The sequence below is a fragment of the Ascaphus truei genome, chromosome 1 (genome assembly GCF_040206685.1).
Source record: "Ascaphus truei isolate aAscTru1 chromosome 1, aAscTru1.hap1, whole genome shotgun sequence".
Taxonomy (NCBI): Eukaryota; Metazoa; Chordata; class Amphibia; order Anura; family Ascaphidae; genus Ascaphus; species Ascaphus truei.
The window spans coordinates 54,385,982-54,398,565 of NC_134483.1; the positions used below are offsets into that span (position 1 = coordinate 54,385,982).

The window sequence follows — 12,584 nt, forward strand, 5'->3', positions numbered from 1 at the left end:
CATTAGTTCACTCATATCTATAGTTGAACTACTATGAAAGACACATTATCACACACTGCATGTGTTGTCTTGTTGAGTCACAGCCACATTCAGGTGTGCCACATCTTCGATTAATGTACCACACATATCCTCTACCAAAAACAACACTTTTTGCAATATGACCACCTTCATGATAACCATTGTGAATGGTCATCTCATGATAGTTATGTACATTATGATACTGATATCACTACACAACATATGATTTTTATGTACTCATTTAATCTATTTATCCTCACGCATTACTGCAGAAACATAGTATGTTGTATGTTAGGGAACTCAAAAATTCTAAGTACACAGGCATGTACAGTGTTATTACAACTATTTATGTTCACTTTCACACACATTTTCGGTTAAGGAACTGATGTTGTTAGTTAATCATAAATACAGAACATACAATAAGTGTTTGTTCAATATTTACACATGTAAATGTAAAACTTATGTTATTGTTATATATAGTTGCCCCTGGAGGACATGTGTCACCTGAGATGGAACAAGTGTCTTCACCTGGGTCAGCCAGCTCAACACTACTAGAAGGTGAGTGTATCATTTGCTGGCCATATAATATGTGCTCTTCTATATGTTATGTTGTCATGTGCATTATTTGTTTTGCACATCTTCTTTAAATAGGATTACTTAGTGTCAGTGAAAATTAAGTGTAAGGCAACATGTATTGTGTTAGTGATGTTAATTATCATGTAGGACTTCTGAGTTTAGAGCAACTTTTCATTCATTCATATTTCATACTGAGTCCAAACATTATTCGTAAGTCAAGGTAGTTTTTAATGAGGTTATAAAACGTATGCTAACATGTTAGGTGTTACTTAGGACATAGTACAATTACATAGTAACACAGCATACATTAACATGCCATTTAATAATGTGTACATTTCTTTTTAGAACATCATGGTGATGAGGATGATGAGTATGATGAGGATGACGCCACAGAAGAGACTGAAATACAATCATGTGACCATGAAGAGGTGCCAATAGAAACTGTTGTACCGCCAAATCGTCCATCAACTTCCACATACGATGCAATTGTAGCTTCAGAGGGAAAAATAGTGGACGCAGAAAATCGTCGCCATTCAGACATGATGACAGTGCTGGAAAGGATGATTGGACTGCAGGAAGAAACAGTATCACAATTGGCACATCTCCACAGAGTCTTCATTGAAGTGCCTAAACAGTTGCAAAAAATCAACACCTCATTCGAAGCATTAGTTGTTCAGCAAACACAAGCTAATTACTGGAGAATGACTAATGTACCACAATTCAACACCTCCCAGCCAGGATCTGTTCATGCAGGTCAGTTTTCACCACATTCATCTGATATTCATTCACCAGGCCCAAATGTTACCGGTCAAGTAGCAGACATTGCTGTGCAGGTTCCTGATGACATCCTACCGCTGCCATCTGTACAAATTCAGCAGCAGACACCTACAAAGGAGGCAACAAAAACAAAACAAGACACACATGAAACAGACCAACCATCACTTGTGCAGTGTCTACCAACTTGCTCACATGTGTCACTGGGCACAAGCCCTGTCCGTGAACAGTCACTACCCAAAAGCCCTGTAGGTGAATCGCTGCCCAAAAGCCCTGTAGGTGAGTCGCTGCCCAAAAGCCCTGTAGGTGAGTCGCTGCCCAAAAGCCCTGTAGGTGAATCGCTGCCCAAAAGCCCTGTAGGTGAATCACTGCCCAAAAGCCCTGTAGGTGAGTCACTGGCCACAAGCCCTGTAGGTGAGTCACTGGCCACAAGCCCCGTAGGTGAACAGTCACTGGCCACAAGCCCTGCCCGTGAAGTGCCAGAGGCCACTCAAAGTGGCTCTGTTGTGCCTAAAGTTGGTGGCAAAAGAAAAAGGAAAATTCAAGAGACAACAAGCAGGCCTGTTACTCGCTCGCAAAAGGAACAAAAAAAATAAATGTTATAATTCAGAAAATATGTCTTTGGCCTTGTTTTGTTGACTTCAGATTATCTAATTACTATTGTATGTATGCTGAAGACTGTGTTGTTTCCAAACTTTCAACTATGTTCTTGTACACGTGAAGTTTTGGAAATGTTAACACTCATAATTAATTGTGTTATAAATATTTATGTTGTAATCGTCTGTTCAGTAATGGTCCACCAGGAGCCAGTTGCTAAGTTTAGAGAAGCTGCCATTGACTTTGCAGCAAAACATTGCATTTGGGTGTGTTAATTGATGTAAGTATTGCATATGCATATTAGTCACATGCAATTATTAAAACACCTAAGTAAGTGCAAACATCTTTCTTGTACGTGTACAGCAGGATTATGTGTAAATTATTACTTACCTTTGCCTTGCTTGGCCATTGTAATTTTGTCCTTTAATCAGTTGTGTGTTCGTTTCTATAACATCTCAGAATGTATAATAATATATATACACACACACACACACACACACACACACACACACTGAGTGAGTGTGAGTGTGAGTGTGTGAGTGTGTATATATATATATGTATATGTGTATATATATATGTATATATGTGTATATATATGTATATATGTGTATATGTATATGTGTATATATATATGTATATATGTGTATATATATATGTATATATGTGTATATATATATATGTATATATATATATATATATATATATATATATATATATATATATATATATATATATATATAGTACTATATAAACTGGTATACACAAACTAATACACTTCATGCTTCCTTGTGAAAACACTATTTTAATAATACAGGCCTAATGTTTGAGAAATATCCTAAGTATGAGACTCTAACAGTATTGTGCTTAAACAAATGTTTATTACTTCATTCAATCATGTTTCTCACCATTTAAATAGGTTTCATACAAGGTATACTTAATGCCATCAATGTTGTGTGTACTCCTGCAATATAAAAAAAAATAAAATATTATATATAAATATATATATATTTTTATAAGAGATATATTTATATATATATATATATATATATATATATATATATATATATATATATACACACGTATTTAAACTCATGCAGACAGGGAGTTAACCAGACTTTCACATACACACAGAAATGTAAGCGGGGAAAAAACATTTCTTTTTGCAGGTGTGTTTTTACTGATATGCCTGGCTAAGAAATATTTTCACACACTGGTCTTTGTTAGTTTTCAAAAAAACACTATGTGAACGCATTCACAGTCTAGGGATGTTTTTCACAAACGAGATAAAAGAAGGAGAAATGTTTCTCCCACAGTCCCATATCACGAACCACAACTGTTAACCCAATTAGACAAACAAATCCAATTGGCGTTTGAAATAAGGAGTCAAAGTAGTTAGTTTTGTTGACCTTGACAAGGAAAAACAGGAGTTTGTTAGCCATTCAGCACATTCATTTTGATGAGCAAATAACACAGACCTGCACACAGCTTTTGTGCTACTCAGACATGGCTGATGAATTCGTTAACAATATTAATCCCCTTTTAGGGTATAAGTACATGATCTGTGAAGCCATCTTGAACAGTCGCGGACAGAAAGCAAGCACACGCCAAATCGATGATTTCATTCGAGCAAAATATCCTTATTACCAAGACCGTAAGCATGCACGGAATTTTAATTCCTCAATAAGATTCACTTTATCAAGTAATGACTTTTTTGAACGTGACCAGGATAAGCTACAACACACCTATGGTTTCTGGAAGATTGCCCCGGAAAAACAATTTATCCTGAAAGACGGCACTTATATTGTCGTGAAAGGCATATTTATTCCTAATGGCAATAGCAATGTATCCGCTACTACTGATCCGTTTGAATCGATACGTGCTGCAATATCTGCAGCCTCCATTCCTGAAACCCACATTGTACAAGAACAAAAGTACTATGATTATGTACCAAGCCTTTCAGCTGAAATTGCATTGGAATGGGAACCGGAAGAAATGAACCTACCTCCCGACCAATTATTTGAAGAAAGCAGTGGCGATTCCTATGAGCGCATCCTGGAGGAGATATGTGCCATACTGGATTCAGCGGTTGGGTTAAGCGTGGATGAAAATGGCTTGCATTTCTGGAGCGACCAGTTGCAGCCAGGCGAAGAGTTAATTCTAGAAGAATGGTAAATATAACAATCGTTATGCGTTGACTCTGCGTTTAAATTTTTTTTTTTTTTGTAACCACCATTTTCACTTTCAATGCGTGGATACAGCGTAACATTGCAGACTGCATAACATGTAGCGATCACAAACAAATTGTTTCCTAATACAATATAGTAGGACCTGAAAGAGTAGTACACATTGCTGACGGAATAAATATACGTACTTTCCTATCCCTTTAAACATATTAGCAACATTTTACCATTACTCTAACACATACCTGTTTTGTTATCATGCAACATCTACAACATTGAAAACCGGGTCCACCACGTATGACGTGGGACCCTTGTCATGGGCCAAGGCGTCCTTAAAAAGGATTAGTGATGTAAGTCCCGCCCCCAAGCGACGTGCGCGCCTCAAAGCCTATTGGCTGTCATGTTTTGTTATAGTAACGGTAACTGCAGTGTGTGATGCGTGCGGCTCAGTGTTTGTAGGCGTACCCTGGGCGTTAGCCGAATGTTAATTGAGTGGGAGGAGTGTTAGCGTGCGTTTCACGCTGGCTTAACATGACGTCACACGTATTGCATTTGCGCATTGTGTTATCGGCCGTGCTTTCTGTTCAAACACGTCTGTTTAAAAAGAATACAGATGTACTCGTTTAGAACGAATGTAGTTTCGTCTTCATTGTATTTGAAATAAAGATGTTATGTTTACTGGTATTTTCAACATGTATTGAACGCACAACGTACGCTTTGTTTTGCGCATGCGCTAACAGTTAGTGGAGCCAAGCGTGAAGCGCGTGCGCACACAAAGATGTGCGCGCACATCTTTCAGTATACAGGCAACGTTCACTTCTTATACATAGTTATGCCTGCTACAAATTTAAAGAAACATTACATACTGATGAACAGTTTTACTTCTAACATATAAGTGAGTGACGTGTGTATCTACACAATCATATAGAGCTGCGTAACGCGTTGTCACGGATGCATATCTAGTAAGGTGCCATCTTTGACCATCATGTGTTTGCTGTATTTCAGAGATGTCGGGGAAGATACAATCGGATCAATGTATGATTTCAGAAGAGTCTACCTTTATATGAGATGATTGTGAGGAGGAGCCACCGACTACTATACTACATATGGAACTAATTTTATATTGCTTGCAGCGCTTATTAACAAACAATTAAAAATGTGATACCCTTATGCCTATATTGCATAAGCACTTAATTAACATAATGATGTTGCAAAAGAGTGCCTCATGAATTTTTATTGAGTGTTCTTTAATGACTACTAACATTTTATGACATGGTGTGTTTTATATATAACAACCATTCCCACTCTGCTAACACATTTGTGTATTCTAATATGTAATGGAACGTATGACTGTCGAAACTATGTAACAATAATAATAATAATATGAGCATGTTCATGTATAGGGCTGCTAGTTGTACGCAGCGATTTACAGACACATGTTTCAGCCTGAGGTCCCTGGCCCGTGGAACGTACAAATGTTTTTTTGCCGCATGAGGCACAGGGAGATAAAGTGACTTGGCCAAGGTCACAAGGAGCCCACACCGGGAATTGAACCAGACTCCCCTGCTTCAAACTATCAGTGCCAGTGTGTGTCTTTACTCACTGAGCCACTCCTTCTCCCAATGTAAAGGACACTTACAACCAAGTAGCCATTTAAATTTAAAATCTCTTGTTACATGGGTATGTAGATAAAATGGTTTGGGACTGTAGCAAATAATGTTACTGGCCAGATGTTATGGTCCCCTCCAATGCATGATGTTCTGAATATGACATCACCATCATGTTATGAAGTACGTTTCTGTGTATATTTCATTAACCTAACTAACTATAGTTTACTGTGTTTATTAATCGTTTAGAAATACATAGTATAGTCAATATGATGATATAAGCTACCATAATAAAGCTGGTGTTATCATTTGTCGGTGTTATACATGGATCCTACACCAATTGATACAGACACAAACAGTTGTCTTAAAAAGTGTGTCTATGCTAGTGATGAATGTGCTCCCGTAAGTAAACAAATAAGTACAGTTATCCCCTTTTCTCCAACCACCTCTATATTACATTAATGGAAATTATAAGGAAACATACATAAAATGTGATGAAATGTGAGTAATCATTTTGTAATACAATGCACATGAAAGCTCAAGAGTAGCTAAATGCATATACATGATACAGAAAGTACATATATGTAACATTTGTGTTTAAACCAATATGTTGGGTTTTTAGTTCCAATAATTATAGGAAGATTGAGGTAGCCACATCTTATGAGAGATGTCAGCAAATATACATACCATGATCAGTCATACTGGAGATATACCTATAATGCAAAGGAACAATATATAAATTGCAAACATTGACATGCCATCTTCAGTACCGTAAACAACACAGCAAAGTGTGTATTTGGTGTTAAATGTACAACACCATGTATATTTCATGACATTCAAAATGTAAATCAGCCTGGTGTACACATCATATGGATGTACATGTTACACTGCACCAATAACATTGTATGTAAGCATACTAGAAGCATGAATGATTATGGGCATAATATGTGTTTTGTCTTAGCATAAGGAATAACACAATGCTAAAATATTATTGCTTTGTTACCCAAGTTGTATTCACATACACACAACTAAAGTACAATTGAAGAGGGATTATATAACCTGTGCAACAATAACATACCGGTGCCACATCCCTTTGTGCACACAGCAGAGAAAAGAAAGGTGTGCAACCCATATTCATCTGTGTCCTAACAGAAGGTTATATAAAGAAACATTATTGTTAATATAACATAATTAAACTATAAAAGTAGTACTAGGAACATATGAGTTTGTACTTACAAGAAAAAAATGAATTGATGAGATTCTGTCGTGTCTGGCCACCACTGGCTGTTTGTTCATTTTCAGCAGCTACATGGGTGGGATGCTCGTCTACCAAAGCCTCAGCTAGGTCTGACTGTACATTGTGCCTGAGTGCAACATTGTGCAAAATGCAACAGGCAAGGATAATATCAGACACTTTTTGAGGCTTGTATAGAAGAGCCCCACCAGTTCTGTCCAGACACCTAAACCTGGTCTTGAGTAGGCCAAATGTCCTCTCTATAACAGATCTTGTAGATATATGGGCTGCATTGTACCTGTCCTCTGCTTCAGTTTGAGGGTTTAGCACCGGAGTCAAGAGCCACGGCCTAATTCCGTATCCTGAGTCACCTATAATGAATGGAGCACACATAAGCTGACATTAGTGATCAAATTGTACAATGCCAACATTCCTAAATCAACATGTGTTTTGTGTTAGAACATGTAAATATGTACTCACCCAGCAGCCAACCAGGTTCAAAATGTCCCTCTTCGAACGCATGGAAGACTGAAGAGTTCCTCAGGATAGAGGAATCGTGACTGGAACCAGGGAACTTGGGTACCACATGCATTATCCTCATCGTGGCATCACATACCACCTGTACATTGAGTGAATGGTAGTGCTTCCGATTGCGGTACACATGCTCACTCTGACTAGGTGCAATCAAAGCAACATGTGTGCAATCGATTGCACCCAGCACACATGGTATCCCTGCTATATTATAAAAGCCAGTCCTGACTTCCAGCCACTCTGTCGCCTCTGTAGGAAAATGAATATAATTCCTAGCGCGTCTATTGAGTGCATAGAGAAACTGGGTCAAGGCCCGCGAGAATGTAGATTGCGAGACCCCGCCCACTATGCCCACAGTTGTCTGGTATGACGCGGAAGCAAGATAATGTAATGAGCACAGCATTTTAACAAGCCCAGGGACTGCACGACCTCTGGCTGTGAAAAAATCTAAATCTCCCCTTAACTCCTGATAAAGAGCTAAGATTGCTGCTGAACTCAAACGATAGCGACTTACAATCTCCTCCTCACTCATCCCATCTAACAGGGTTCTCTCCCTGTACAGACGCGGACGAGGCACAACTTGTCTCCTCTGTCTTCTCCTCTGATCTCCTGTCCCTCTCCCTGTCCCTCGGCCTGTCCCTCTCCCTGTCCCTGTCGTATCCGCGTCACTGTCACTGTCCCTCGGTGTGTCCCTCCCTTGCCCTATATGATTGTCTTCATCATCAAGCATGTCATAGAAAAGAATGTTCCTGCGTCTCCTAAACATTCGCAACATTTTGAAATGAGTAGCTGTGAATGAGCAGGTAATGTGCGTCCTTTAAATAGGTATGTGATGATGTCAGGTGACATAGTAAAATGCAAGGTGTTACATTAACATAATAAAGTACTTCTGTGGCAAGCTGTGTGCACTTGTTGTTCTAAGTATTTGTTGTGTGTATTCTGCAGGGAATGATGATATTTGGCAATGATGTGACGTGAAGCTTTGTACAAAGATTGCTTGCAAATAAATAGTTGCATGTGCAATGCATGTAACACTTGTGAACGCAAGAGTCAGTCATGTAATGAGACAAAAAGGCTGAGATTGACGTGGGAAAAGTTTTGTGTAACATGTGTAATTATCCATGTTATTGTGACATGTTGGCAACAATGAATAGTCGTGTGCATATGCATGCATTTGTGTAAGGAGGATAGTTGGTATAGAATGAGTTTACAAGGTGTCCCAATGATGAATTACTGTACATGTGTGTATAAGTTAGGTTGAAGTGCTTGTAATGCAACGGTTACAATGTAAACATGCAATGTGATTGAGCATCCAATAAGTGACGTCATGAAAATAGGGAGGACCCAAAAGTATATGTAAACATGAGAAGACAGATGTACATGAACGTTTAAAGATGCGTGTCACATTACAAGCATTGTGTAATGTAAAGGAAGATGAATATACTGTGTATGAGTGACATGTGTGACATGTGTGACATCATGTAAATAATTGTCGCTGAGTTGAGTAAAATGTGTGATATGATGTGAGGTTCTCCTTTAAGAGTGTAGTATAGTATTTTCCCTTGCCACATCATCACATGATGAGTAATGTGACCCGCAAATGCTGAAAACATGTAAAAGTCGAATGTTATGCAAATAAGACACATCAGCTGTGACACAATGCAGGGAATGCCCCCACACTGTAATGCAAATGACGTTTGTATTGTGAGCAATGAAACGTAAACAGTACTATACTGTTATACGTCCCCGCTCCATTGACTTCCATTGATGTACAGAAGATGTTTTTTTTCTAAGTGCCGTTCCGGCAGCCTTAGCGATCGTTCTCCCGTCCAAACTGCCAACTTTAGTTGGCGGGAGAAATCGGCCATAACATCTCAATTTCGTAGTGCCGATCAGCCCCGATAAGCTGTTTTTTTTTGTTGAATCCAGCCGATTTAAAAAAGTGGCGATCAGTGTCGAAAACAGGCTTATCGGCAGGCGACTGGCCATAACCAAATTATCGGCTCCGAAACCTGGCGATATGAAGCACTTATCGGCGCTTACTGAATCTCAAACCCAATTTTGGCTATAACATGGCCATATTTCCCTTATCAACGCTTACTGCATGAGGCCCTATGTCTCTGGACTTCCAGATATGCAGGTAAGGGACATGAGGTGCTGCCTGGAGCCTTCGCTCCACAAAAGACCCTTAAAGGAGCAAGTACCAAGACCTGTGCTATGAGGCACCCAACATATTCATGTCCCCCTCTCTGGATCAGATGCACTGAGCTCTGTCAGGTTATTTAACCTAACGTTAACCTAAAGGAATGTCATGCTATTCATATTCGTAAGAGCCTCAGTTACCCAGTGCTACTATTAGAAATAAGGTATGGTTACTTTTGTTCTGACCGTGCTGATGATATGCAAAAGAGGCGTTAACCCTAACATCGCATATCTACTGGCATTAGCTTTAAATAAATGAGAGAGTCATTCTTGGAGCCATGTAATTTGAAGCTAATGCCAGGCAGTACTAATTTAAGCATTTTTGGATCCTATAGCACCCATTTACAAAGTCACATCCCCTTCCTTTTCTGGAACAGGCTCTGGCCCACCCCTTTTTGAGCCCTGCATTCTCTCTAGCAGTGCACCAATTGTATCTAGTGACTGCCTGGTCACATGATCTTCCCAACATAACTTTGCATCTTGGTCCTCTTCTGCTGCACTGACAGCCATTTAGTGAACTCCCCAAGCCGAATCTTCGCTGATCGATCACAGGAGAACGGAACGATCGGAACTGAACTAATCACTTGTCAGTGTGTAGATTGTATTGATGCAACGCACATATCGAATAGAATTTTTTTTTAGAAAATGGCAGCTTGAGCTGCTGCTTTAACTCCCTGTGTAGCACTCTTTAGTGTGTATGAGCATATATATATGTATATATAGATGTAGCCAGGTCCCCTTGCGGTATTACCTTCTCTCCTGTTGGTACATGAGCCGCGTAGTACTAAGGGTTGCGGCCGGTATCGAGTTGTGGTGGTTCCGTCAGTTCGCGGAGCAGGGCGCCACCATTGTTAGGGGCATTGCGCATGCGCGAGGAACAGGAGCACTCCAGGACTACAGGGAGCTCGCGCCTGCGCAGTAAAGGTCCAGAAAGCCCGCGAAGGACTAGCCTATAGAGGAGGGCTTTGCAAAAGGACTTCAAGTCCCATGAGCCTTTGGAGCGGCCCCGTGACACCAGGGAGCCAATAGGGATAGAGGAGCTCTGTTGGCAACATAGAGATACATTTCGCGCGCAGGAATCACGACGGCAGTTGGCGACTGGAGTAGCTAGGGGTAAGAGGTAGGGTGCCGGAGTCCGTGACTCCTGGCACTAGGCCAGTACTCCCGCAGGCCCCAGATAGCCCTGAGTCACCCTAGTGGAGTGTGATAAGGACAGGCCCTAGGTTAGGGACCCTGCCCCTTTATCTATATGCTAGTGAGGAATCCAGCGGACGCTGCGCTTTCTGCCAAAAGGCTTGGGCCTAAGCTTGGTCTCTAAGGGACCGCTAGACTATAAGTGCGGAGGCTCAGTACGGATTGACTGCAGCCTGTGGACATCAACCCGGTTATCATCAAGGTACCGACGGCGGAAGAAGCGGTGATATTATCCACGCCGGAATTCACCCCACCTTTGGAGGACACCCCAGCGTTTCCCTTGCGGTATAGCAGTACCCGCGGCTGGAGCCGGACAGGTAACGCATCTACTCACGTGCACCAACAAGGCCTATCAATTGACATAGTGACTGCGCAGTCACACACAAATACACACACGCTGGTCTATGTATTGGGAGTGCAAGACTTTGGGTGGGACTCACTGGACTTGAGGGTGGGATTATTGTGTTGGGACAGTAGCGTCCGCCGTGACGCATTAGTGTGGACACCCGCCGTGGTGTCCGTTAGCGTTAACCTTAAGGAAACGTTGAGACAGGTTACCTTTAGAAAGGGACACCTGTTACTATCTGTTGACCTTGCATGTTCTAGTCATATCAGTAAAAAGGTATTCGTTCTTATACAATCAGTTGTATGTGGTTATTGGGTATTGTCCTGCGAGGAACCACTCCCCCTCTGGCGGGAGCCATCGCAGGTGGAGGCGCTGCATCATTGTAATGGTATATGCTAGTATTGTGCCCCAGGTTTCCCGTGGCGGAAGCTCAGCCCTCCTGTGAGCCAACAGGTAGTGCACCACGCTGAGTAACAATATATGTTTCCTGCACCCCCACCCTATAATCTGCGATTGGGGGGGGGAAACCCGTTACATTTGGAGGCGCTGCTGAGATCTTAGACCTGGGGTGCCCCATTCAACAGACGTTCTAAAATGTCACCCATATTCCCGTGCCTGACGCGCTCAGAAGTATTTGAGTGAGCTACGAGGCTGGAAGTGCCACCGGCCCACACACTGGCGGTGTGCGGCATCCCAATAGACATCCCATCTATGGCCATACGAGTGGCTCTGCGCCAACATTCTCATCTCCGGGGTAAAAACACCCTAGCCTTGGTAGATCAATGTACAGAGACCAAGGGGCACTATTCGGTGTTAGTGGACATTGGGCACGATGTAAATGAAGAACAAGGACCATCCAGTGTGTGGTTTGACGGCCCGGCCGAGTCGAGTTGTGCGGTGGTGTACCCCATGCGGCCCATCAAGTCCGAACCTGACAGCTCTCACACGAACTTAGAGGAGGTGGATATGTGCGCCTCGTCTTCTTCCCCTGAGAGTTATTGTGAGTCTACTGTAGGCGCAGCCGCCGACCACGGTCCGCCGCTCAGTATTGCACCGGCCCCGACTAGCGGGAGAAATGAGATCCAAATGTTAGCTCAAAGTCTTGCCGAGTTGGGAGGAGCCAGGACTGAAGCATCAATGCAACAGCAATATCGTAAATTGAAAATCTTTTCAGGCACTAAACCGACACCAGCGGGCAAAGAGGCGTTCGACGCATGGATAGAGTATACTTCACAGGTGGTGGAGGAATGGACATGCCCTGAGCTAGTCAAACGACAACGCATAATGGAGTGTCTACGGACCCCCGCTTCCCTCACTATACGGCT

General features: G+C 41.6%; 2 long non-coding RNA genes across 2 annotated transcripts; both read right to left on the reverse strand.

Annotated features, from left to right (window-relative positions):
• Positions 1 to 956: 956 nt before the first annotated feature.
• On the reverse strand, positions 957 to 4,484 carry LOC142469018 (uncharacterized). Its single transcript, XR_012788937.1, has 3 exons — positions 3,968 to 4,484; positions 2,871 to 2,926; positions 957 to 1,479 (listed from the first exon to the last, which is right to left on the reverse strand). It is a non-coding gene; the product is annotated as an uncharacterized LOC142469018 (long non-coding RNA).
• A 2,276-nt stretch (positions 4,485 to 6,760) lies between these two features.
• Positions 6,761 to 7,803, reverse strand: LOC142469020 (uncharacterized). Its single transcript, XR_012788939.1, has 3 exons — positions 7,467 to 7,803; positions 6,989 to 7,357; positions 6,761 to 6,897 (listed from the first exon to the last, which is right to left on the reverse strand). It is a non-coding gene; the product is annotated as an uncharacterized LOC142469020 (long non-coding RNA).
• Between the last annotated feature and the right edge of the window lie 4,781 nt (positions 7,804 to 12,584).